At 44.5% G+C, this 24,331-nt stretch overlaps 1 protein-coding gene across 1 annotated transcript in view; it reads left to right on the forward strand.

The window, feature by feature from the left end:
- Positions 1–24,331, forward strand: part of LOC106582899 (mannosyl-oligosaccharide 1,2-alpha-mannosidase IA) — a 218,701-nt gene that overhangs the window by 172,956 nt on the left and 21,414 nt on the right. The gene's annotated exons all lie outside the window — the stretch shown is intronic.

Here is a 24,331-nt window from a genome sequence, read left to right on the forward strand (position 1 = left end):
ATTTTCCTCCTCAGCTTATTATCTCTTTCTCTCTCTGTCTCTGTCTCTCTCTCTCTCTCTCTCTCTCTCTCTCTCTCTGTCTGCTTGGTTTTGTTACTCTGCTCGTGTCCTCCCCAGCTAAATGCATGGGTTCCCTTGCTCTCCCGTCACTCCCTGGCCTCCCTGCTGGTTCTGCTATAAGCTTGACCAAGCTTATACCACCAAGATGTCTGTGAGATAAAGGAGTCCGTTCACAAACGCTCTTCCTAGGGCAGTAAGACTTCATGGTGTTAGGGGAGAGAGCACATTTAGGACCTGTGGACGCTCTCTGATCTATGTTTCCTACGGGCAAGGAGCTCATACTAAACTATACACATTCTCTCCACCTCTCCCTCTCTCCCTTTCTTTCTTTCTCTCTCACTCGCTCTCACTCTGGGAGCATTTAAAGATCATAGATAGCGTTCGAGAGTATGCAGTCTAATGAAAGTCCAGGTTCAGGTTGAAGTCTTCTAATCCCCAAGTCAAAGCCTTTTCCTTCTTTCCCCTCTCATCTCTTACACACTCTTTAGTTGTCCTCTCCACACGTGATGCCTGGGGCAGGAGTAGGGACAATGTGGTAGAAGGAAATAACCAATGAAAACGTCTCTGTCGCGGCTCTGAAGCTGTCGAATTAATGCTCCATTTGACTCTTTGATGCTCACATTATCCTGATTCCCACTCACATTATCCTGATTCCCACTCACATTATCCTGATTCCCACTCACATTATCCTGATTCCCACTCACATTATCCTGATTCCCACTCACATTATCCTGATTCCCACTCACATTATCCTGATTCCCACTCACAAACGTGGATGAGTTGTTGCCACCCCCCCATCTTTTTAACTCTTCATGAATATGGATGCATATTTTAGTTCTCTCTGATCATCCATACATGCAAAGTGGTCTAAATGACAGAATAAAGATTTTCTAATGTGATTTCTGTTGATTGATGGCTCACAACCTGTCAGTGGGTTTTGTAGATGCACTGTGGCGAATTCATCTACTTGATGACATTACCATCTCTAGGAGGGCTGCTAAATTATATTGTATGTAGCTCCCAGCCAGCGTGATTGACGGGCTTAAATCACGGTCCATTATTGATTGGTTGTTCCTTAAAGCCTCCTCATTTTTTATGTGAGTTTGTGGGGTAATATTGTCATTCTGGGTGAAACTCAAGGCAGCCAACACATTAACACCACGGGAGGTAGCCAGGCACAGCTGGAGGCAGAGGTGTTGGAACCAAATTACTCTCTTGGAAAAATACATGCATTTCCAAGGTGATTTTCACCACAGTAAGTGATGCACTAATGGATACTAGCTTATTGTAAGGCTATTCACATGCTTTTTCCAAACACTGTAGAGTGCATGTCCCCAAGAGGCTGATATTGATTTATTGTCTGCGTAGTGTTCACTATTGCATGTACTGTACGGGTTTATTCACTGGGCGTTTCACCTTCTCCCTCAGTCCACAGAAAATCACTTGGGGGTGCGTCTCAAATGGCAACCTATCCCCTGTATACTGTAGGTCTAAAGTACATTTTACATTTTAGTCATTTAGCAGACGCTCTTATCCAGAGCGACTTACAGTAGTGAATGCATACATTTCATGCATTTGATACATTTGTTTTTTTTCTTACGTACTGGTCCCCCGTGGGAATCGAAACCCACAACCCTTGCGTTGCAAACACCATGTTCTACCAACTGAGCCACACCTGCAAGATGGGTAATTTTTGAAGATTGTGAATAGGTTCATGGTCATTCTTGCAGTGACATTTACTTTAGCGAATAGCCTGAAGAACACTCCATCACTGAGATGGTGGAAATTGGTAGTGCATTATGGGGAAAGTCTGCCATTTGGGATGCATCCTTGGTCAAGGAGAGGTAATTGCTGACTTCACAAAGGGATGTTTTCCTTCGATTCCCCTGGAGGCCCGGACAGGGAATGTATCATTGTAGTTTTGTTAGAAATAGGATTATTGCACAATGATAGCCCCAAAAAGTGTATCTTTTGTTTAATATGCGTGGAGACTTAGGCTAAAGCACGTAATTCCGGGCTATTTCTGGGGTGGAGACGTGTGTACAGTTCAGCAATACTCTGCAGAAAGCTAGCATGGATGGAGTTGGTTTTCTAGAAACTGGGCCAGCTGCCACCCTAACAGTAAGCTGTTTTATCATAGAATGACAGAAGCCAAGTGGTAGATGTCATATTTAGTGTGTACAAATGTGGTACAAATGAATGGCACTGCAATGTGTGAGGGTGTGAGCGTGCGCATGCTCTCTCGCTCTCTCGCATATCTCACTCACTCACTTAAGCTCAAACCACCCACATTCCCCACACGCGGAGTTCTAGGAAAGTAAGAAATCAATAATTTGTGTCCCATCTATCTCTTTGTCACTGCCAGCCAACTCCTGTCTTCCCCTCCTCCCTCACCCCGCTCTGGTTCCTCTCTGCTGCGATGCAGACAGTGGCCTGGCGGATAGGGTGGGCATGGTGCCCGTGACTTTGGGCTCCAGCTGGAGCGGGGCTGTTTAACATGGGGCAGACGGGCCGATCTATCACTCCATTAGAGACCGAGGGCTCTGCTGATTGGGCCTGCTCAGCCTTGATGCTCTGCCATCACGACCCCTCATCCCTCCCTCCCCCTCACCAAGGTGATGGATGAGTTGCAGAAGTACTGACTAGCGGACACACACAGCCGTGTAGGCAACACGCATAGCACAGATGCACACATACACACATGGACAGATGGAAGCACAGACGCACACACTCACACCCCTCACACACATAGACAGGCACACAATTGCACTCACCCACAGACAATCACACAATTACACAATTACACACGAAAACACAAAGTGCCTCACAGGATTGGTCTGGCGTGTGCTAGCTAGGGATTTGGCAGATGTCAATCAAATAGTGTTTAAATGGAAAGGCTTTATTACCTGCAAGATGGGTAATTTGTGAAGATTGTGAATAGGTTCATGGTCATTCTTGCAGTGACATTTACTTTAGCGAATAGCCTGAAGAACACTCCATCACTGAGATGGTGGAAATTGGAAAATAATCCTTGACTTTCACGATGGGATAGCGAGCGATTTGAATGGCTTTTACGGATTCTATCCACAACAGGAGTATTAGTTATACGGTTGCTGTGTTCAAGGTAATTGTGGGAATAGTCATTGTGATGGTGCTCCACATTCCACATGATTATTACAGAAAACGCATATCTTTACTGCCAATTATCATAATGGCCTGTGTTATTCCCCATTGTATTTGTACGTCCTAGAAAGGGATGATTCAGTTCATGCTAAAGGCAGGGTGAACATTTAAGCCAAAGTGATCCCAGTGGTCAAGCTCTCTGTTCTGAAGCACACTGTCTGACTACCTGTGTCCATGGCAACTTGGAAAGAGGGAGAGAGAGAGAGAGAGAGAGAGAGGGATTGGAAATGAAGGAAGAGAACTGTGGCATATTTGTTTTGATTTTTCCCACAATGCTTTGAACAAGACAACATCTGTCTAGCGCGTCTACCCATGATGCGCTGGGACACGTCTCTGCCTTTGGCCACCTTTCCTCTCTCCTGTCGGTGACATTTAAAAGAAAATAGAAACGAACCAAAGTCAAAGTATGATTATTCTACCCACAGCTCTTTCATTTGTGTTAGGTCTTGTTGGTTTTATATCCTTGAAATAATCTGTATTTTAGACATTTGAAAGCTAGTTATTTAGACAAGGGTCTCCTGGGAATTCTTGAGCAATTCTTGAGCAATTACAAAGTGCTGATATATTAACTCATCTGATATTTAACAAGCTAGCAGGCTATAGGATTTCCAATGGAGTTTCTCACAGGGCTAGCGCAGGTCGCTAACACAAACATATGAAGGACATGCTACCCAACCCAATACCCCAGTCTGCCTCTAAAGTGACCTTATTGGTAGAGGTGTTCAGAGAGGAGGCAGGAGACAGAAATACCATTAGCCTCTGAAGTGGATTTATTTACATGTGCCAAAGAACTTTGTACAAAACAAAGACAATTGTGAGCAAGACATCTACATTTTCTTCATTTAGCAGACCGCCTTACTGGGAGCGACTTACAGTACAGTGCATACATTTATATACTTTTCCTTTGTCTCCTGTGGGAATCGAACCCACAACCCTGACGTTGCAAGCACCATACTCTACCAACTGAGCCACACGGGACACGTGGGGCTATGCATGGATTTCAATCATGGTGTTCATGGCCTGCCACCTACCGCCAACAAGGACCGGTAGTTTTATACTGTGGCTCATTCTGCCCTCTCCGAACTAAACCAACCAAGTAGGGGTTTGTCAATGATTGTCAAAGTAACATTTTCTCACATTTCATCAACAAACCGTCTAAATAAATAAGTTACTATTGCAACATAGTTCCAATGACTCACTCAGCATATTCAGAAATAGTGATTTAAACACACTTCCTCTACTCTGGGTGAACTGGGGGGGGGAGTCTCCCCCCTCTAACACAACAATAGAAGATGCTCCTGGAACAGTTAAATGATTCGTACCGAACCCCCCGGAGAATGTGTTGTGTGGTATAGTATGTGTGTAGTGCAAATGTCTGATTTATACGGCAAGCACAAATACAAGACACGGACTGGGACCAGCTCGGTGCCAGGCTGTCATGGTAAAAGAGGTAGGGGAGGTTTGGGGGGCATCCGCGGGCACCATGCTTTGTTAGCCTGTAACGACATTTGAGGCCTCTGGTGGAGAATGAGCGTTGTTTCCTCCCCTGTCCACTTACCCGCTCATCAGCTCCACTAAGCGAATCCAATGCACCTCAGTTCTCTACGGCCAATTTCTCTGTCAACCGCCATGCTCATTCTCCTCACTCTCCTCCGATCCCTCTCCCATCAACCTAACAGCTTTGGGAGGTAGAGAGGCCAATTGTGTACCAGAATGAACCCCATCACAACCTAAAATAAGGGACATGCTGCCCCTTTCCTTCAGTTTCGATACATCCTTCTGTCAGGTCACCCTTTCTCCTCCTTTCTCGCCACCAAATTGACTTTGTTTTCCTGGCAGCATAAGTACTCTTACATGGAAAAATCACTCCGCCCCTAATGATATCAATCAGAGCCAATCAGAGCCTTGTGTTTTGAAGGCATATGCTATAATGAAGCCTTAATGAAACCCTTTTAGGGTAATCGTGTCTTCTCACCGTTCTGAGCGTGATGACACTGATCGAGTTAACCTGTCTCTGTGTGTTAGCTCAGTGGGGGACTGCTGCATCAAAGCCGAGTGTTAGCTGAGACTCCATGGTGGCGGCGACTAAGCGTGATTGGGCACCGTGCCACCACCGTCCACGGGGCTTCCTTTCCCTCTCAGCCAGGCTTGGCTCCGCGGCGGAGCCCCGCGGTCTGGTCCGTCTTCTGTGCTCTGGCATTGGAGTGGGGCGCGGTGTGTGACGGACGCCCCGGGGAGAAAGCGCTTTCATGTCGGCCCAAGTCTCCCTCCTGCAGGCGTGTCGCTGCACAGCGGCCTGATTTTGACCCCGTAGTTTGCCCTTTCTTCCTGGGTAATTAAAGGTCAAAAGCACACCGGTAATTCCCAAGGTTTATCCCTTAGTTTCAGTATGAGATGTACAGAAGTACAGATGTCATGCTCGAGCACACCCACACATTTAGGGATGGCAGTTGCTTATTGAGTGTGAGTGTGTGTGTGCGCGGGCGTGCGTTGGTGCGCCCGAGCGTGTGTGTTCGTACGAGCCAGAGATAAAGTGGCTCGTGGAGTATTAAAGTTGTAATTGGAAAGTTATATACCCAGGTACAGTGCTTGTCTGGTTGCAACACAATAAGGCCACTCTAATTGCTGCTCAACGTTGTTCTTGTGAAAGCAACATCTTTTATATTCCACTCCATTTACCCCAATCGGCTAATCATTCTCTCTTTTTTTTTTTTTTTTTTACTTTTTAGTTTGAGGCACCAGCTAAGTCGTTTTCTATCTGTGTGTGCTAATTGGAATCTTTGGATCAATGGCAGATTTGCCCTAGTACTACGAGAACTGTGCTGAAATAGAGAGAGGAAAGGGAGAAGAGAAGAGAATATCCTCTTCAGCGTCTCATCCCGTCACCGGGATCAAAATCCAGCGAAAAATCATATCGCCAATTAGCATTAAAAAAAAAATCATAATTAAAATAAAAAAAAAAACATTTTTTTTTTTTTATAGATACACCTCTCCTGAATCGACCCACGTCGTCCGATTTCAAAAAGGTTTTACAGGAAAAGCAAATCATTAGATTATATTAGATGAGTCCATCGTAAAAAGCAGCTTCATAGCCATTTTCCGACCAACCACTTGCATCACATATAATCAAAAAACAGCTAAATGCAGCACTAACCTTTTACAAACTTCATCAGATGGCACCCCTAGGACATCATGTTATACAATGCATGCATTCTTTTGTTCAATAAAGGTCATATTTATATATAAAAACAGCATTTTACATCTCTGTCTGAGGTTGACTACATAATTTCCCCTCAAAAGCGTCCCGGTAAACAATGCTACATTTCCCTAAATTACTATCCTGTAACGATTTTTTAAATGTATATTGTCAATCTAACATTTATAGATGAATATCTCTTGAGAACACCCGTCATACCAGATTTTAAATTAACTTTACTGGGTAATCACACTTTGCGATAAAAGGAGATGCGATACTCAGAAAATTAGCTAATATACAGAGCTCGGCGCCATCTTGGAAAGAATCGCATGTCACATCTTATCTTGTATAATATTGTCAATAATCGCCTACCTTTAGTTGTCTTCATCAGAAAGCATCCCAGGTCCACAACAGATGTATTTTCGGTCAAAAAGTCCATACTTCACGTTCCATTAGCCTGATGTTGGTAGCGCGTCCTATGGCTCTCTCCAAGCGCAGGGCTGAAGTTCAGAAAAAACCGCAATGCTCCCGCATGTAGGTTCGTTCAAACATGTCAAACGTTGTATAAAAGAAATCTTCAGGGCCTGTAACACCAAGAGAGCCAATAAGATTCGAGGGGGATGATGTCATGGCCTTTAAAACCGTATCCAAAGGTGGGGGCAGACATGGCCGCCGGTGTCATAATGGTGATGGCCCATCCCCTGTGACCAATTTCAAACTCGTGTCATTCACTGAGTTTTGACTCTATAAGGCTCAAACCACTGTGAAAGGACTGGCGACATCTAGTGGAAGCAATAGGAAGTGCTCACTGAACCATGGTTAACGGTGTGATTAATAAGGAAAGATGAGAAGTCGAGTCCACAATTCAGAATTCCACTTCCTGTTTCAATCGGTCTCGGGGTTTTGACTGCCATTTGAGTTCTGTTATACTCACAGACACCATTCAAACAGTTTTAGAAACTTTAGAGTGTTTTCTATCCATATATAATAAGTATATGCATGCCCTATCTTCTGAGTTTGATTAGTAGGCCGTTGAAAATGGGAACAATTTTTTTCAAAATGCGCTGTGGCGCCCCCTATCCTACGGTATCCTCAAGAGGATATGAGAGGAGAGTAAGGGAGGACATGAGAGGGGAGAGTAAGGAAGGACAGGAGAGAGGAGAGTAAGGGAGGACAGGAGAGGGGAGAGTAAGGAAGGACAGGAGAGGGGAGAGTAAGGGAGGACAGGAGAGGGGAGAGTAAGGAAGGACAGGAGAGGGTAGAGTAAGGGAGGACATGAGAGGGGAGAGTAAGGGAGAACAGGAGAGGGGAGAATAAAGAAGGACAGGAGAGGGGAGAGTAAGGAAGGACAGGAGAGGGGAGAGTAAGGAGGACAGGAGAGGGGAGAGTAAGGAAGGACAGGAGAGGGGAGAGCAAGGAAGAACAGGAGATATAGGAGAGTGCAAACTATAGTGAAGTGACATTCAGCTGCTGGGCAGGTAGACTCATTGTGGCACATCTGTCACCACAGGCTGGGTACACAAGGGAGCTGGCAAACTATAGCCACACAAAACACAAACGCACACACAAGCAGACGGACTCCCCTCACAGATGCTTTCAGACACTTTGGCCCCTGCAGGACTTATTTATTGATAGATATTGGGTAAACATTGCTTTGACTGGATTGATCGAATGCCAGTGTGGGAGGCATCTTGGCTCTGCGGTTGTCACCGTGGGCATGCTGTCCCAGCAGCGGGATGCAACTAATGCAAGGTGACCACAGCCTGCACCACGTGCAGGACAGGGGACAGCAGCCTTATTCAGGAAGGCAGAGGCAACAGCGCCAGGAATTTCCTGACAAAGCTTGACTTCTTTCTGTGAATGACAGAACAACTGCTAATGTCAGCCTGGTCATTCCTGCATGTTTGTTGTTAATGGAGGTAAAGTAGGGGATTTTCAAAGGGCAGTGTGATCATGAAGGCAAATGTGTTCTAGCCTTGTTTTATGTGCGAGTAAAGTATGTTACTATATGCGTGACAGTTAATCAAGATATACTTTTCTGTCCTTGGTATAATGATTTTGTTTGAACAGGCCTACAACTTACCCAGTTTGGTCCATTCTGTACTGAAGTTTAGCCAGATCACAATGCGTGGTGTGCTCTTGACACTTCAAACTACAACACTAATACGTCCGTACACACCCCTCCCTGTTACACCCTGAGGTCGTTTCAGTGTGTTCCTCTGCTGGAGAGTAGCCCATGTTTCCGTCTGACCTGTCAGTGTGGAGCATATCGGTTGGAGAGCCTGCAATGCGACAGACAGCTGTCAGTCCAGTCCTACTGTGCCTCTGCTGAAGCGTCAGCTGTCAGGGTCAGAGAATGCCTCAGAGAACGAACTGCCCCCGCTGCCCTAGACCCAGACACGACATACAACACCTCTTTAGAACACATCCCAAAGACTCTCCTTTTATTAGCCTGCGCAGGCCTAGAACGTTAGCTGCGATGTTGTGAGCCAGCATCTGCCCACCTGACTTTGGTTAGCTACTTTGTAGCATCAGGCTAATGCCAGAGGGAGACCAACTGATTAAGCAACCACACCAATGGAGAAAAGCGCTGTTATGGTGTATATTTAATCTGACAACGCTGACAAATGTGTTCTGTTTGAAAAGGATATTGGTCTCACACATAAGAGTGGAAGAGAGAGTTCAGAGAGACCACCCACTCCCTAAATGACGTGGGTGCCTTTGCTCTCTTGCAGTCCCCCCTTCTCCCCTCCTGTGAGCCTCTTCATCTAAACGCTAGGCTAACAGTAACATTTAATTAGCATCAAAAGGCCAGGCTCGATGCAATACCCATGAGCAGTGACATTTGTATGAAGAGACGGGGATCCCTCAGTTGACCCAGGCCTTCACAGTGGGGTTCTGGCGGTATCAGACGGCATTGCTCACCAGCATGTTAGTCACGCTAACGCTGCTTAGCGTCACACTATATTGCTACCATGTGCCAGTCCAATAGCATGTTAGCTAGCTAGCATATGCTAACACCACTCTTCCACATACCATGTTAGCCAGCTAACGCTAATGTTAAAGCTAACACTACACAATCCCACAGCCACTCCACAGAGATCTCTGAGTGAAAAAAACACACAGGCAGAAAAATAGAGGGAGCGAATGAATAAGTAAACCCTCTCTTTTCCATTCCCCTCCAGCCCTTCCCCTTCATATGACATATCTCCAAGTGACACAGTGCGAATGAGCTGGAATTGTATTTGTCTACTTTGGCCAAGTTTTATGCATTCATGTGAAACGATAGGGTTGTGGAGCTGCTCGGGCCTCCAGTCCAGTGGTAACCTTGGCGATATACCGTGTACTGAGGGGAAAATGGGGTCAGATATTTATTAAATAGTGTAGTGCAACTTCAAATTAATGCCAGGCATTGGCCAAGGGCTACTGACCACAGGTTGGCCAGCTCAAACCCCAGGTGTCAAAGTTACAATTCTATGCTCTCAAGCAAGACACTGGTGTAGCGTCGCCTCAGTAGTCACCCTGCAGTACTGTATAAATTGTAGAGCACATGAGCTTTATCCAAGTTGTTCAGTGTGTTTGTATACTTTACTTTGTTATTGATATAGCAACTGATGCTTACTACACCTAGCTATTTCTTCAGGCAACAAATTCATTGTATTGTTTTTTTGTTGTAATTTTTTTCTCTACGTTGCATATTGACAGAAGATATTCACCTATGGAAACGGTATGTATTGTTGATTTGTGTATCGTCTCTAGAGAGCTGGGAGTTATGTTGATCTGTGTCGGCCTGGGTGACAGAGTGGCAGGATGGATGGCCTCCCCGTTGAGAAAAAAACGGCGTGGAATCGCTGCGTTTTACCCAGCCGACATCGAAGACAGACGGAGTTAGCGCGGCCTGAGCAGAAACCATAGCAACAGTGTGTGCTCTGCAACCAGGAAACTAGTAAGGCCAATCGGAGGAGGGAGGCATGTTTCTCGCGTATGGCACTTTGTCTCTGAGGAACACTCACAGGAAATAATGGAGTGAGGAGGATCCCAGCCGGGAGGAGCCATCACTCCCTTAGATCATCGTGTGGAATATGTTCATTTGTGTCTGGAGGGTGATGACTTCATACAGTGTGAAAGAACCGAGAGCTGTAGTAGTTATAGGTCCTTGGCAACCTGACACTTCCTTGGCAACAACCATTAGTTAAACGGAGTTTGACTGACAAGAAAGGTTGAGGTTATCACTGATTGCTTCAAGGAAATGCTTCGAGGTGTGTTTGTGCGTCCAACTGAAACTGAAACCGTTGTTTGATCGTTTGAAATTGTGAATTGTGACTGTTGGCCCAGTCATGTCTGTTGTTTCGCATGACGTTCATGTGAAGAAGAGAGATTATTTGAGCTGTGAATGTGCTATGAATGTAACCATGACTCTAAAGCAGGTGCAAATGAGATGTCGCCCAAATGCCCTTTAGGTGTCTCTATTAGCAATATAGAATGTGGAGATAAAACAGAAATAGCCTCTGCAGACGGCAGACTGCTATTGGAAAAGAAAGGTCATTGTCTTTTCATCAGGCTAGACAAAACCAGTAGTGGTTTACATAGCGGAGTCATCGGATTCAGATATGGAGCACACACCTTTAATGTAACCCTCGAAGCAGCAAGGTCACAGGGTCGGTCAAATACAACGTGCTGACGCAGCACTGATAGGAAAAAGGAGCAGATTGCAGCATGCTCGTGTCGCCAACCTGCAGCGAACCCATTGTGTTTATTTTTATGAGGCATTGAGTGCATGTAAATGTTTCACATCAGGTCTGGTATTTTTAGACTTCAGTTCCACACCGTGGGTAATAGAATCATATATGACCCGTGTCTTCACATTCTTGTCTTTTTGTGGAATCACGCCTGCCATTAGCTGTCCACGGGTCTGGGCGCAGATGTTCTCCTACCGCGTCTATGGCAGTTTACAGGAGCGCATGCTTTCAATGTGCTAAAAACTCTCCGTCACCTCTTGTTCTCATTCTCTCCTCCCCATCTGTGCCTGTCCACACAACTCTCATAGCTAGGGGAAGACAACTGTTAATGCCTTGCTGCACCATGCGAGCAAACAGGTGCGCCGTTGTCTGAATTCCCACCCACTCAGACCAAGGCATTGCAGCTCTTTACATCTATGAAATCAAATCAAAGTTTATTTGTCGCGTTCACAGATCAGCAGATGTTAAACCAGGTGCAGCTAAATGATTTTGTTGCAAAAGCAAAATGCAGCTCTTGTCATCTATGACTGTATAATATGACAATAAAACTATAGCTATATTTTGTGTATGTCTTTATGGATCCATTTCAAGAGCTTTTAAATAGTTATACATAAACCACCAGCCAGATGAAACCTGCTCATTGCAACTCCCTTTGAAGAGCTGTGAAAATGGTGTTTATTGAGAGTTTTCACTTTGCCATTTTTGGGGTGGAAGTGAACACCTTTTAAGGGGATTGAATGGTTGTTATCTGAGGCGTGCAGCCCCATCACTGTGTTAAGTTGCCTGTTCAAATGTATATGGGGAGTGAGTGATTCCACTCAACAGTTAGAGGGCGGATTACACACAGTATTTGTCAGTCAAAACTGCCGCTAACGGCAACGACGTAACACTTCAGTTGCATGAATATATAAATCAAGAGGTACATCACTTAGGATCAAGTGGATGAACGCCACAGACTGGACACCAAGGTGTTACAGTGCCTTATTGTCGTCGCCCCCCCCATAGAGGACACTATATACACAAAGAAAAGTCATAGTTAATACTGTGATTTATCTTGGACAATCACGTATCGTCAGATCTTCTCATTATAACAAACCACCCCACCCCCCCCCGACACACACACACCGTCATAAGTGTGACCGTATCCTCTCCTTCCGCTTTGATGAGGCAGTGCTTTGAAGCCAGTGCTACTGTAAATTAGCCCCGTCGTATTTCTCTGGTTCTGTAGCAGCCAGTGTATAGTCCAGAGAATTGTTCTTGGTCTCTTAGACAGGCCAAGATGCCTCTGTTCCCCCACTCCTCTTCTGCTTTGTGTCCAGGAACAGGCTGTACCCTCCCACCACCACCACTCTGCTCTACTCAATCTCATTACGGAGGATACTCAATCCCCTGGTTCCTCTGTCTCTCCCTGGCTACGCACATACAGCATGATCTACAGGTCTCGGTTTTCTTTCTTCCCTGTTTACAGTGTGATGAAGTAGTCATGCAGAAACCTTGAGAAATACTGTTTGTGTACAGGTATTGTGTTTAAATACTAAAAGAGATAACCATTTGTCTGGCTTAGACTGTTATGACTGTTCGCCTATTTGCAAACTCTGAACATTACAGAAGTCCAAAGAAATGTTGTTGTTAATTAATACATGTTGTTTTTTGCAGATTTTTCTGCATTCTGTTCTTGTCATTGAGCTGTTGCTAACCTTGGAATAAAAAAAGTATTATTGGAAAGTTTTATGCAGGTCTAGTGCACCATGCCTTAGTTCATTCTTATTTTTAACGAGACTCTCCAGATTTTAAGTGTCTCTCCGTGTCTCATCTCCTCGTCTCCCTCTCTGTGTCTCATCTCCTCGTCTCCCTCTCTGTGTCTCATCTCCTCGTCTCCCTCTCTGTGTCTCATCTCCTCGTCTCCCTCTCTGTGTCTCATCTCCTCGTCTCCCTCTCTGTGTCTCATCTCCTCGAGAAGGACACTTGTTAGTTTCAATCTCCGTCTGCCTCTGGAGCAAGTCCACATGTACCCAGTGTCCCCTCCTTCCAGCCAGGGCTGTGAAGAAACTGTCACATCCTTGAAGAGAAATGAACCTGACAGCCTCCAACCTCTGTGGACGCTCCACATCCCATCACCCCCTGTTCCCCTGCCAACGCCACTGTAACCCCAGCGATGAGGCCGAGCTAGACGACCCAGCCGACGGATGGATGGAGCTCACAGCTGTATTATTGATGGATCGGAAGTCTGGGTGACTGGTGGTGCGTGATGGTTCGTCTTATGTAAGGAGGGCGCCGTGCTAGCTGATACGGATACATCGGGGTTCCTAATATTGTTCGACTTTGGTAGAAAGGTCGGTGGCTGGTGATAGAGCTTGTGATAGTGTTGTACTGGTAACTGTGATAACTGAATAGATAGAACCTCCTGTCTGTGTAGTAGTAATACACTCTGTTTGGGTTCTCCAGGATCCTTCACATGGATGGTAGGAGTTGATTCAATGTGACTGCTGGCTCACTTCAGGAGAAATAACACATTCCTTTCAGGTGTGTTGAGGTGTAGTAAAAAAAAATCTTTTTTATTCCTGCAACCACCAAAACTATAATTTACACATATTCCTGTATGGGAATTCAAACACATTTGACTGTTACGTGTCTATATTGGTGGGGAATGCAAGCGATGTAAAAGTCAGCATTGTAACTAACACTCACTTTCAAACCTCCCTTCTCAAGACCCAAGACATAAGGCAGTATACAGTGCCACTTGGTGGCTGAGGCTATAACTGAGCTGAATCTACATCTACAATACTATATCTACTCTTAGTGATGATTGATCGTCTACACGAGCTTCATTCAGCTGAAACGTCCAATCCCCCTCCAGAGACTTATGTTATTTAGCCTGGCATTTTTTCATAGGCACAGTATGCCTTCCATGGCTAGGTAATTTGACTATAGGGAACATAAAAAGCTCACTGTCGGCTTCCCCGGGATAACGCTGGAGCCGAAACCTCTGTAATTGCATCATGGCCGGCGCAACAAAAACAAGGCATGACAGCCGCATTACACCCAGTCAACAAACTGTGAAGTTATTTAGATTACCTCCACTATGTTGGCTCAGAGTGGGGGAAGCATAGAACTTTGTGGAACCGTGGAATCATGTTTGTCAGTCACAACGATTCCGTCACCGAGAATAACGTTACTGAGAATAACATAGGGCAGATGAATGTAATTTACTATTAGTTATAATGTAAAGTGTTCCGAGGATTTTAAGAGCAGACGATTGCTTTCCGCTTGTTTGTTTTCCAATGGGGTTCAGTGTGGAATTCTTAACCATGTCCGTTTTTCCCCCCCCAGAGAAGTCTTCATATCTTATTTATTTGATTACCTTATTTAGCGCTCCCTCTCGGTCTCAGGCGATGCCACTCAGCATAAATTATACACATCGTGTTCTAGTTCAGACGACGTCACGGCGAATGGAGACGCATGGAGGGCCTCATGCTGCTAGTCAGCAGTCGCTCTAGATACATACATCTGTGTCACTGTGTCACCTGTGTCAGATCAGACACTCATGCTCAAGGCACGCGTGTTGATCAATGCTACTGCAGAACGCATTCAAGTAAAGAACATGTTGTTTTACCTCTGCTCTGTCAGGCAAATAACTGTCAATATCTTGGAAGTTTACAACTGGACTTTTTAAAGCACTTTTCATTTTGTATTAGTATCACACGGAAATCGAGTCAGTGGTGACACCGCCTTAAGCCATACTAAGTCCCTTGGTGTAGACTACATGCTTTGGAAATACAGGATTGAATTACAAGCTATGATAACCGCTTTAGAGAAACTAGCTTCACTTCAAAGCTAAGTATGATATGATCAGGATTTGGAGACAAGCTTCACTTATCCAATCTTTTCCAGAAGCATTCCGCTGGAATTACCCAGCCAGTATATGTTCATATTATCAATACTGTAGGGTATTTATGGATTGCGTCCAACTCAAGTACCTAGCTCAAATGTATATAGCTTCATCTCTTACTGCATGAAACTTCAACCTCCTAACATTGAAGATCCAATGCAATTCCAGGGCCTGTATTCATGAAGCGACCTATAGTAGGAGTGCTGATCTAGGATCAGGTCCCTCCTGCCCATGTAATCCTATTCATCGTGACAAATAAGGCAAAAGATTGGCACTCCCTGCTCTGAGACCACCCAGTTCCCTAACCTGCATACTCCTCCGCGTCTCCTGCGGTCAGCCGTGTTGAAATGAAGAATGGAAAGAAAGAATGTCATGAAACTGACAGAGACGGAAGGGGTCTTTGGACGGTTTTATCTTTGGACGGTGGTGAAAAGAAGCAAGGATAAAAGTACGTGTTCTGTTTCCTTGGCTTTATTGTAGTGTATCAATCAAAGACACATGGCGGAGATTTACTAAGTGCGAATCAAAGTCGGCACCTATTTTAAAAAATATATTTGAATGGAATTAAACAATGAGGACAGAACAAAAAGTTACTAGCTAGTAAAAAGAATAAGATCTACAGATAAAGAATGAATACATGTTCGTAGCTTTTGTTTTTGGTGTTCTTTGCACCTGGTGCGAACACTTAGTAAATTGAGCTCATGGTCTGTGGCTTCTCTTCTAAAGACTCTAGTAGTATTTACAAGACTCCCAGACTGTCCGTAAGAATCAATGGTAAAACCATCAGATGCTAATAATGATGTAAACCGCTGGGATAGAGGCAAAAACCAGCCAGGGCAGACCACTGCTTATAAGAATCGACCGATTGTTCCAGTTAAATCATACTGAGCAAATTAGATTCTTATCAGGGCAGCACCGTAGTATTACAACCCAGATATCTGGCAGCTGGCACCCAGCAGCAGGCTTTCAACCATGTGTGCTGTGCTTTGTGCATTTCTCTCACACACACACCTTGTAAGACGAGAGAAGGCTGCTGAGTGCACTGAGCTAATTCTGGCCAGGATGTTGTCTGATGACTAATGTTGAGTTACAAAGATGGGTAGCACATGCCAGTATCTTTCCCTCTGGCCATTTTCTTTCTAGCTAATCGAGCTACATGTCTCATAGCCCTGGTATACATGCTACAATTCAGTGGTTCACCATGTACTGGCACTTCTTATACCCTGGCCTCAAGGGTCTTACTCAGCTGTGCAATTCCAACTAGCAGAGCACAGATCATCCACTGTAACATTTTTATCATATCTCTTATCCAGAGCAATTAGGGTTAAGGGCTTTGCTCAAGGGCACATCAACAGATTTTCCCCCTAGTCGTCTCGGGGATTCAAACCAGCAACCTTTCGCTTACTGGTCCAACGCTCTTAACCGCTAGGCTACCTGCCACCTTTACATTGTGGTGACGTGGGCTGTTTGTAAACATTAGACCACACAGAGGTCACGCGCAAATAGTGTGTCTGATTCTGATCGCCCCTATAGGATTGCAGAGCAACCTCTGGGTATTGCATAACGACAGAGAGAACATCATGACATAGCCAACTCTAACCTTGGCAGAAGAGAACGGTCGCCTTACATAAAGATGTCACAGGAACAACCAACCATGCTCCCGAACATTGTGTTTTCACAGGCTTTGTCTGGTCTACAGGTCCTCCTCTGACCTCAATGAACTCCTAGATTAGGTCACCGTTTTCAGGACACTGTGTGACACCGAGTGACACTGTGAGTGACCCACGGACAGAGCAAAGGGTCAACTCAGTCAAGGCCTTTCGGAACTGAGGCCAGGCAGCCTGGTGCACGCCAGAGAAAAACAACATATGGGGGTTATGCTGGTTTGTGCTGGGTGAGCGATCCATGTGGACAGCTTCGATCTCCTCAGCCTTTTTACAGCCTTTTAGAGTCAGCTGCTACCCTGAGTAAAAGCCTATCACAGATGGAGGAATGAGACAGGAGAGGAAACGTGGTTAAAAAATGATATGTTTTCATCCTGGTGGGGTATTGGTGGTTTGTGAAGGTCAGAGAGGGTGTTTTGGGCTTGGTTTTCATCACGCACAGCTTGCGAACAGGAATAATTCATTCATCCAGGGTCGTAAAAAGCACAGCTTTTTTTAAGTGTTCACAAGGAGGTGCAAAATTTGAGTCGTAAAAAAAACGATAATGGACCAGTGCCATAGGGCAAGCTTGGCATTATCAGGCCTCAGATAAGGGTTTGTAGTTGTTCTCTGTCCTGTCATGCAAAAGCTGTTTTCAGCCACAGCCAGCATGACATTGGAAATACATGTGTATATTTTGCGCAAATGGTCTGCATCGTTAGACCAGTGTTTCCCAACTCCATTCATTGAGTACCCCCAACAGCACACATGTTTGCTGTAGCCCTGGATAAGCACACCTGATTCAACTTGTCAACTAATCATCAGACCCTCAATTAGCTGAACTAGGTGAGTTTGTCTGGGACTACAACAAAAAGGTATCCTGTTGGGAGGTACTGGAAGACTGGAGTTGAGAAACACTGCATTAGGTAGGTGCAGAGAGTTTTCGTGAGTTCCATTGACACTCTGATATATAGCCTCCAGTTGGTCTATATCCCACTGAAACAGAACTGTTGTATGTACATTATTGCCAATGTCAGGTCTTGTTACACCTGTATGCTACTTAACCAAGAATCTCGCCACTGGAGTGGGTAAAAAAAAAAGACTTTTCGGGACAACAGCTAGAGCACAGGAGTGAAAACTGACTCCACCAAAAGAGCAACAACCTCTCATTTTCACTTTCACACTTCAAGTGTTTCTTTGACTCACAATTGAGAAGTTTGAATGGTAACTGAGGGTGCCATACATACAGAGTTCTACCCCTCAATCTGTCTCCACTGGTCCCTGACAGTGTTAAATCAGGGAGAGGTGACTGCGTCGCCGCTACACGTCTCTTGTGCTTAAAAGAGAAAAGCCATTCAGTTTGCGGCTGTCGTGTCCAACATCCAAGGCATAATTCCAAACTCAAAGTGAAGTAAGCGAGCCGTCTCCTGTTACAGCGGATCAATGGTCCTCCGTGCCGTGGCCTTGTTCGTTCTTCCGATGGCTGGGTTAAGGATTGTGGATGAGCTCCGGGATATGCACGTGGGATGGTTGGGAAGTATGCGTAGACGATAGCGTGCGCTGCATATGAAGCAGCAGCACGTCTCTATAGGCACTTCTGTGATTTTGTAACATTTTTTGTTACCCTTATTTTACCAGGTAAGTTGACTGAGAACACTTTCTCATTTACAGCAACGACCTGGGGAATAGTTTCAGGGGAGAGGAGGGGGGGATGAATGAGCCGAGGGAGAAGGAGAGGAGGGCGTGAGTGAGATGCAGATTAGCTGGAGCTGTACTGAAGCCTTGCTCTGCACTATAGAAGGGGGAGGTAGATTTAGATAGATGTGAAAGGGGGCCTGCAACTTTGCATGTGCTCAACGGTAAAGCATACCACAGCTGTCCTCAGAAGGGCTCTTGCGGTAATTAATATATAAGGAATTTCTAAGCGCGTAAACGAGGCTTAATAACTGGGATATAATTGGAGTTTGTGCACTCTTGTTAGTGTGTGAGTATGTGTGTGCATGTGCGTTAATATGGCTGTGTGTGTGTGTGTGTGTGTGTGTGTGTGTGTGTGTGTGTGTGTGTGTGTGTGTGTGTGTGTGAGAATAATTTGTATGTGTTAGGAAAATGACTTAACTGTTCCACTCTGAAATGATAGAATAGGGTGATATGTTTGAGAATCATGGGAAGATAAAATCAGGATATGGGGAGATTGGTTAGGATTGTAAAACTTTGAGGTTATATCCTTTAGTAGGGATGTAAACAGAGTGAAGTTGTAGAGTAGGTAATAGAAAATCATTGGAGGGTTTCAAACCAAGAGGGTCATAAAGGGGGAGGGCAGGTGAAAGCCTTGAAGAATGTGGCAACTTTTATGGTTCTTTGTGGTGAGTGGAAAAGTACTGGTTGTGTGAGAAGGGAATGGTCTAAAGATAGGAATATATGTGTTTATTATAAAACGACTGAGTCCTAATTTTTTACTTTAGAACATTCTCTGAATAAACTGTACAGACCTTTTGCAGAAAGCTGAGTCCTTGCCTAATTATTCTTATCCCAGTGTCTTACAAACCTTGGGGATTAGTCAAAGCTTATTGAATTATCATTGGGATTCAAAATTCCCATAACAGTGTGTGTGTGTGTGTGTGTGTGTGTGTGTGTGTGTGTGTGTGTGTGTGTGTGTGTGTGTGTGTGTGTGTGTGTGTGCACAGGTTTTAAAATGACTGTGGGCGTGTGTTTACATGATGCCCATGAACTGCTAGGTTGGTTGAGTAAGGACGGTGGAGAGGGTCATTAGTAATCTCTTTGATAAGAGATGGAGCTCGGGGACCAGAGGGGCAATCTGCAGCTCCCGCCACACACACACACACACACACACACACACACACACACACACACACACACACACACACACACACACACACACACACACACACACACACACACACACACACTCATCTTAGCCGTGGATCCTACAGTATGGATTAATGAGCTTCCTCTGTGTGTAAATCCACCCTGGGTCTCCCATGCCCTCCCAGTATGCTGAGAGGGAATGGAATTATGGGACTTCTGGAGGGCTAGTGGGCCAGCAAGGGACTGGGCCCCCAGCTGCTAGATGGAGCGATGACTACTCGGGCCACTGTGGCCTCACTGGGCTTTTTATGTCTCTGTGTGGTGTCAATGCCCTGTGAATCTGAGTCATTTGAACTAGTGTGGATTGTGCCGGACTGTAACATGTAGATAACTATAGGTAATTGGATTGTAAAGATGACACTGTAGCAGCTGGCAGTAAATGGGCATTTGTCAAGGGCACGGGTAGCACCTGAGCTTTGCATGTGGGTGGGTAAATAGGTGGAAGGATTTGTTCGCGCGCGCATGTTACCGATGACAAGGAAGATCGTGTGCATATCTGCACATTACACATGAGAACATGCATGTGAGTGCAAACATATATATCCACACACATAATGTGTCCAAATCAGTCATGTGCCAGTACATCTGTCTGTAGCCCACTCTGCCTCCTGGTCACAAAAACAAAGACCCAGAAAGGGTGCCCAGACACGGTCCGTCAACGCCCAGACGGACCGTGTCCACGCGCTTCCTTCAGATAATGGAGATAACGAATGTTCCTTGGCTCTCAGCTGCATTCAGAGCTAGCAGTTCGAGTGCCGGAGGCAGGAGAGACATTGTATCATTCACTTACTGTAGGACAAGGACACGGGCAACTCATATTGACATTATTGATGATCATAATTTAATGGCTGGTTACTCTGACATGCATTTATTATTGCGTCCCAAATGGCACCCTATTTCCCAGAGCCCTGGTCAAAGATAGTGCACTAATATAGGAAATGGGTGCCATTTGGGTTACAGACTATATGAACACTCAGCTCTACCCGCCGCCTCCTCTCCTTCTCACTCACTCTTTCTTTTAGCTGAGTTACCACGCGGTGAGACGGAGAGACTGCCAAAGAGCACTGTGACACTTTGCAAACACACACACACACTAGGCTTGGGCGGTATAGAGCCCCACAGTGGAGGTGTCATAATACTTGTAAAACCTAGCAGTCAAACAGGGAAATGGTTCCATTCGTTTTTCCACCATTCATTTTTCCCATAGGGAATGTTAGACACACTAAGAATAAGGGTTGTGTTTCATGTAGGTTTACCCTGGGGTGACGTTTTGATAACCATGTAATTCTCTTTCGGACAAGGAGACTTTTATCAATATATTCGGCTCTATTTACTCTGATTCGAAAACGCTAATTAGCATCAAAGTAGACATCATGCAAGACCACAAATCTCTGCACGTCATCTCTAGCTGACACCTTTGCTAACAGATATTGTGTCAATTTAAAACGTGCACAAGACAGTTCACAGAATTGTCAATTTAAAGATATTTTGTCAATTTATTAATGAATACATTTACATTACATTAGGTAGTTAATCCAGAGATTTTTACCTTTGCCTCGATTCGGCAGTCTGTCTAGATCACCGTGGTATTTGTAGTACTTTATGATTGCTACATTAGCAGCTAATTACCACAACCCTTATTTTATGTGTTTCTAAAATCCCCTATGGGGAAAATGAATGTTGGAATAAAACAATTGGAACCATTTCCCTGTTTGACTGCTAGGTTTTATGGGTATTATGACTCATACTGTGATACTCTATACCGTATACCGGGGCATCTTGATTTTTTTATAAAACATTTTATTTAGCCAGTTTGTTTATCAAGAGAAAATGGAGCAAACTGAAGTTTCGTTACGTGACGTCCACTGTTGAGCAGCACAAGAGAGGTGATCAAGTTACACATGAAATTCACTACTAATGTATGCCAGATAAATATCTTATAACTAGCTATAAGTTAACCATCTTAGTGCCAAATACATTTTCTCCAGCTAAGGGCTCCAGCTATGCATTTGGTTTAACTTGCTAGCTATAGGTAGCTAGTTTGCAAGACCAAGTTTCTTGGTTACTGCACAGAAAATCAATCCCCTCCTGGATCAAGTGTGAGCAGCCTTTTGAGATAGTTGTATAACTTTATGAGCTGGGTTCTCTGTCCTTGCATTTAGTTTATGGTTGTTTGCGCTTGTTAGAATTTAGCTATATATTTAGCTATATATATATATATATATATACAGTACCAGTCAGAAGTTTGGACACAAATCAAAATATATTTTATATTTGAGATTCTTCAAAGTAGCCACCCTTTGCCTTGATGACAGCTTTGCACACGCTTGGCATTCTCTCAACCAGCTTCACCTGGAGTCAGTCTTAAAGGAGTTCCCACATATGCTGAGCACTTGTTGGCTGCTTTTCCTTCACTCTGCAGTCCAACTCATCCCAAACCATCTGGGTTGATTCGGGTGATGTGGTAGCCATGCTGGTTAAGTGTGCCTTGAATTCTAAATAAATCAAAGACAGTGTCACCAGCAAAGCGCCCCCACACCATCACACCTCCTCCATGCTTCATGGTGGGAAATACACATGCAGAGATCATCCGTTCACCTTCTACTGCTTCTCACAAAGATAAGGCGGTTGGAACCAAAAATCTAAAGTTTGGACTCATCAGACCAAAGGACAGATTTCCACCTGCTTAATGTCCATTGCTCGTATTTCTTGGCCCAAGCAAGTCTCTTCTTCTCATTTGTGTCCTTTAGTAGTGATTTCTTTGCAGCAATTTGACCATAAAGGCCTGATTCACACAGTCTCCTCTGAACAGTTGATGTTGAGATGTGTCTGTTACTTGAACTGTGTGAAGCATTTATTTGGGCTGCAATTTCTGAGGCTGGTAACTCTAATGAACTTAACCTCTGCAGCAGAGGTAACTCTGGGTCTTCCTTTACTGTGGCGGTCCTCATGAGAGCCAGTTTAATTATAGCGCTTGATGGTTTTTGCGACAGCACTTGAAGAAACTTTCAAAGTTCTTGTAGTTTTCTGTATTGACTGACCTTCATGTCTCAAATTAATGATGGACTGTCGTTTCTCTTTGCTTATTTGAGCTGTTCTTGCCATAATATGGACTTGGTATTTTACGTAATAGGGCTATCTTCTGTATTCCACTCCTACCTTGTCCCGACTCAACTGATTGGCTCAAACGCATTAAGAAGGAAAGAAATTCCACAAATTAACTTTTAACAAGGCAGCCCTGTTAATTGAAATGCATTCCAGGTGACTACCTCATGAAGCTGGTTGAGAGAATGCCAAGAGTGTGCAAAGCTGGCATCAAGGCAAAGGGTGGCTACTTTGAAGAATCTCAAATATAAAATATATTTTGATTTGTTTAACACTTTTTTTGTTCCTACATCATTCCATATGTGCTATTTCATAGTTTTGATGTCGTCACTATTAATCTACAATGTAGAATATGGTAAAAATAAAGAAAAACCCTTGAATGAGTAAGTGTGTCCAAACATTGACTGGTACTGTATATATACTATATGTTCTACGCTTGGAAAGAAATAGCACCCTTTGTATGCACTGCCAGTAATACTGTTTACCCTGGTATGGTACGTTATGAAATCTGGATACTGCCCAACCCTAACACACACACAATTACGTATGCAACCACACACACACAAACAATATCGCTCTCCCTCTTTCTAGTTATCTCTGTTAGCAGCCTTGCATCGCAATTCTAATACCAGCACTCTGAGTCTCTCACTATTTAACCCTCTCTCTACTTCTCTCTCCTTCTAACTCTGTCTTCGCAGGTTATGCAGATCAATCTGACCTGTTAATCTTACTTTGAGACAGTGCTTCACCCTCCCTTGGCCCTGCTTTCAAGAGGCAGGCAGCAGAGTGTAGTTTTAATTGAACTGCTTTGGGTTACATCAATAAGATTGCTTTTATTCCTTCTCAGAGCAGCGTCGTCTGTCCGTTGTCCCTGGGTTTGTTATGTTCTACATAATTAGCTTTGTTGAGAGAGGCTGGGAAGCCATCTGGAAAGTATTGGGGCTGGAGCTACACTTTAATTCTACTCTCTGTGTTTGACTGTACACTACATGAAAGGGTTCTACATGAAACCTTTTTCATCTGAAGAAAGTGTCAAGGCGTGTGTGTAGGTGGCAGAGAAGTCAAGCGCAGGAGAAACAAGCTTGGTGGAACTGGAGTAGTTTAATAAAGTAAAACAAACTCCAAAAACCGAAGTACAATAAAATAGAAACATGGGAACAAAACCCTGTTGCGCACCAAAAAAATGCCAACACGCACAAAACAACAAACAATCTCTGACAAGGACATGAGGGGAAACAAAGGGTTAAATACACAACATGTAATTAATGGGATTGGAACCAGGTGTGTAGGAAGACAAGACAAAACCAATGGAAAAAGAAAAATGGATCAATGGTGGCTAGAAGACCGGTGACGTCGACCGCCGAGCACCACCCGAACAAGGAGGGGCATCGACTTCGACAGAAGTCGTGACAGAAAGAGTTATTTGACGGTCCTTTGTTGGGTGAAAAGGTTCTGTACTTGGAAGCAACAATATTTTTCTTACAGGGGCCAAGATGAAAATATGCCTGTGTTGATGTCACGTGGGGGTGGTGTGGACCTCTGTGGGGTTGGGGCTGGTTTTTGCACAGGTGTGTGTACATCTGTCTTTGTGTGTTTCTGTGAATGTTTACTAAGTGTCCCTCCTTCCTTC

The sequence above is a fragment of the Salmo salar genome, chromosome ssa02, assembly GCF_905237065.1.
Source record: "Salmo salar chromosome ssa02, Ssal_v3.1, whole genome shotgun sequence".
Taxonomy (NCBI): Eukaryota; Metazoa; Chordata; class Actinopteri; order Salmoniformes; family Salmonidae; genus Salmo; species Salmo salar.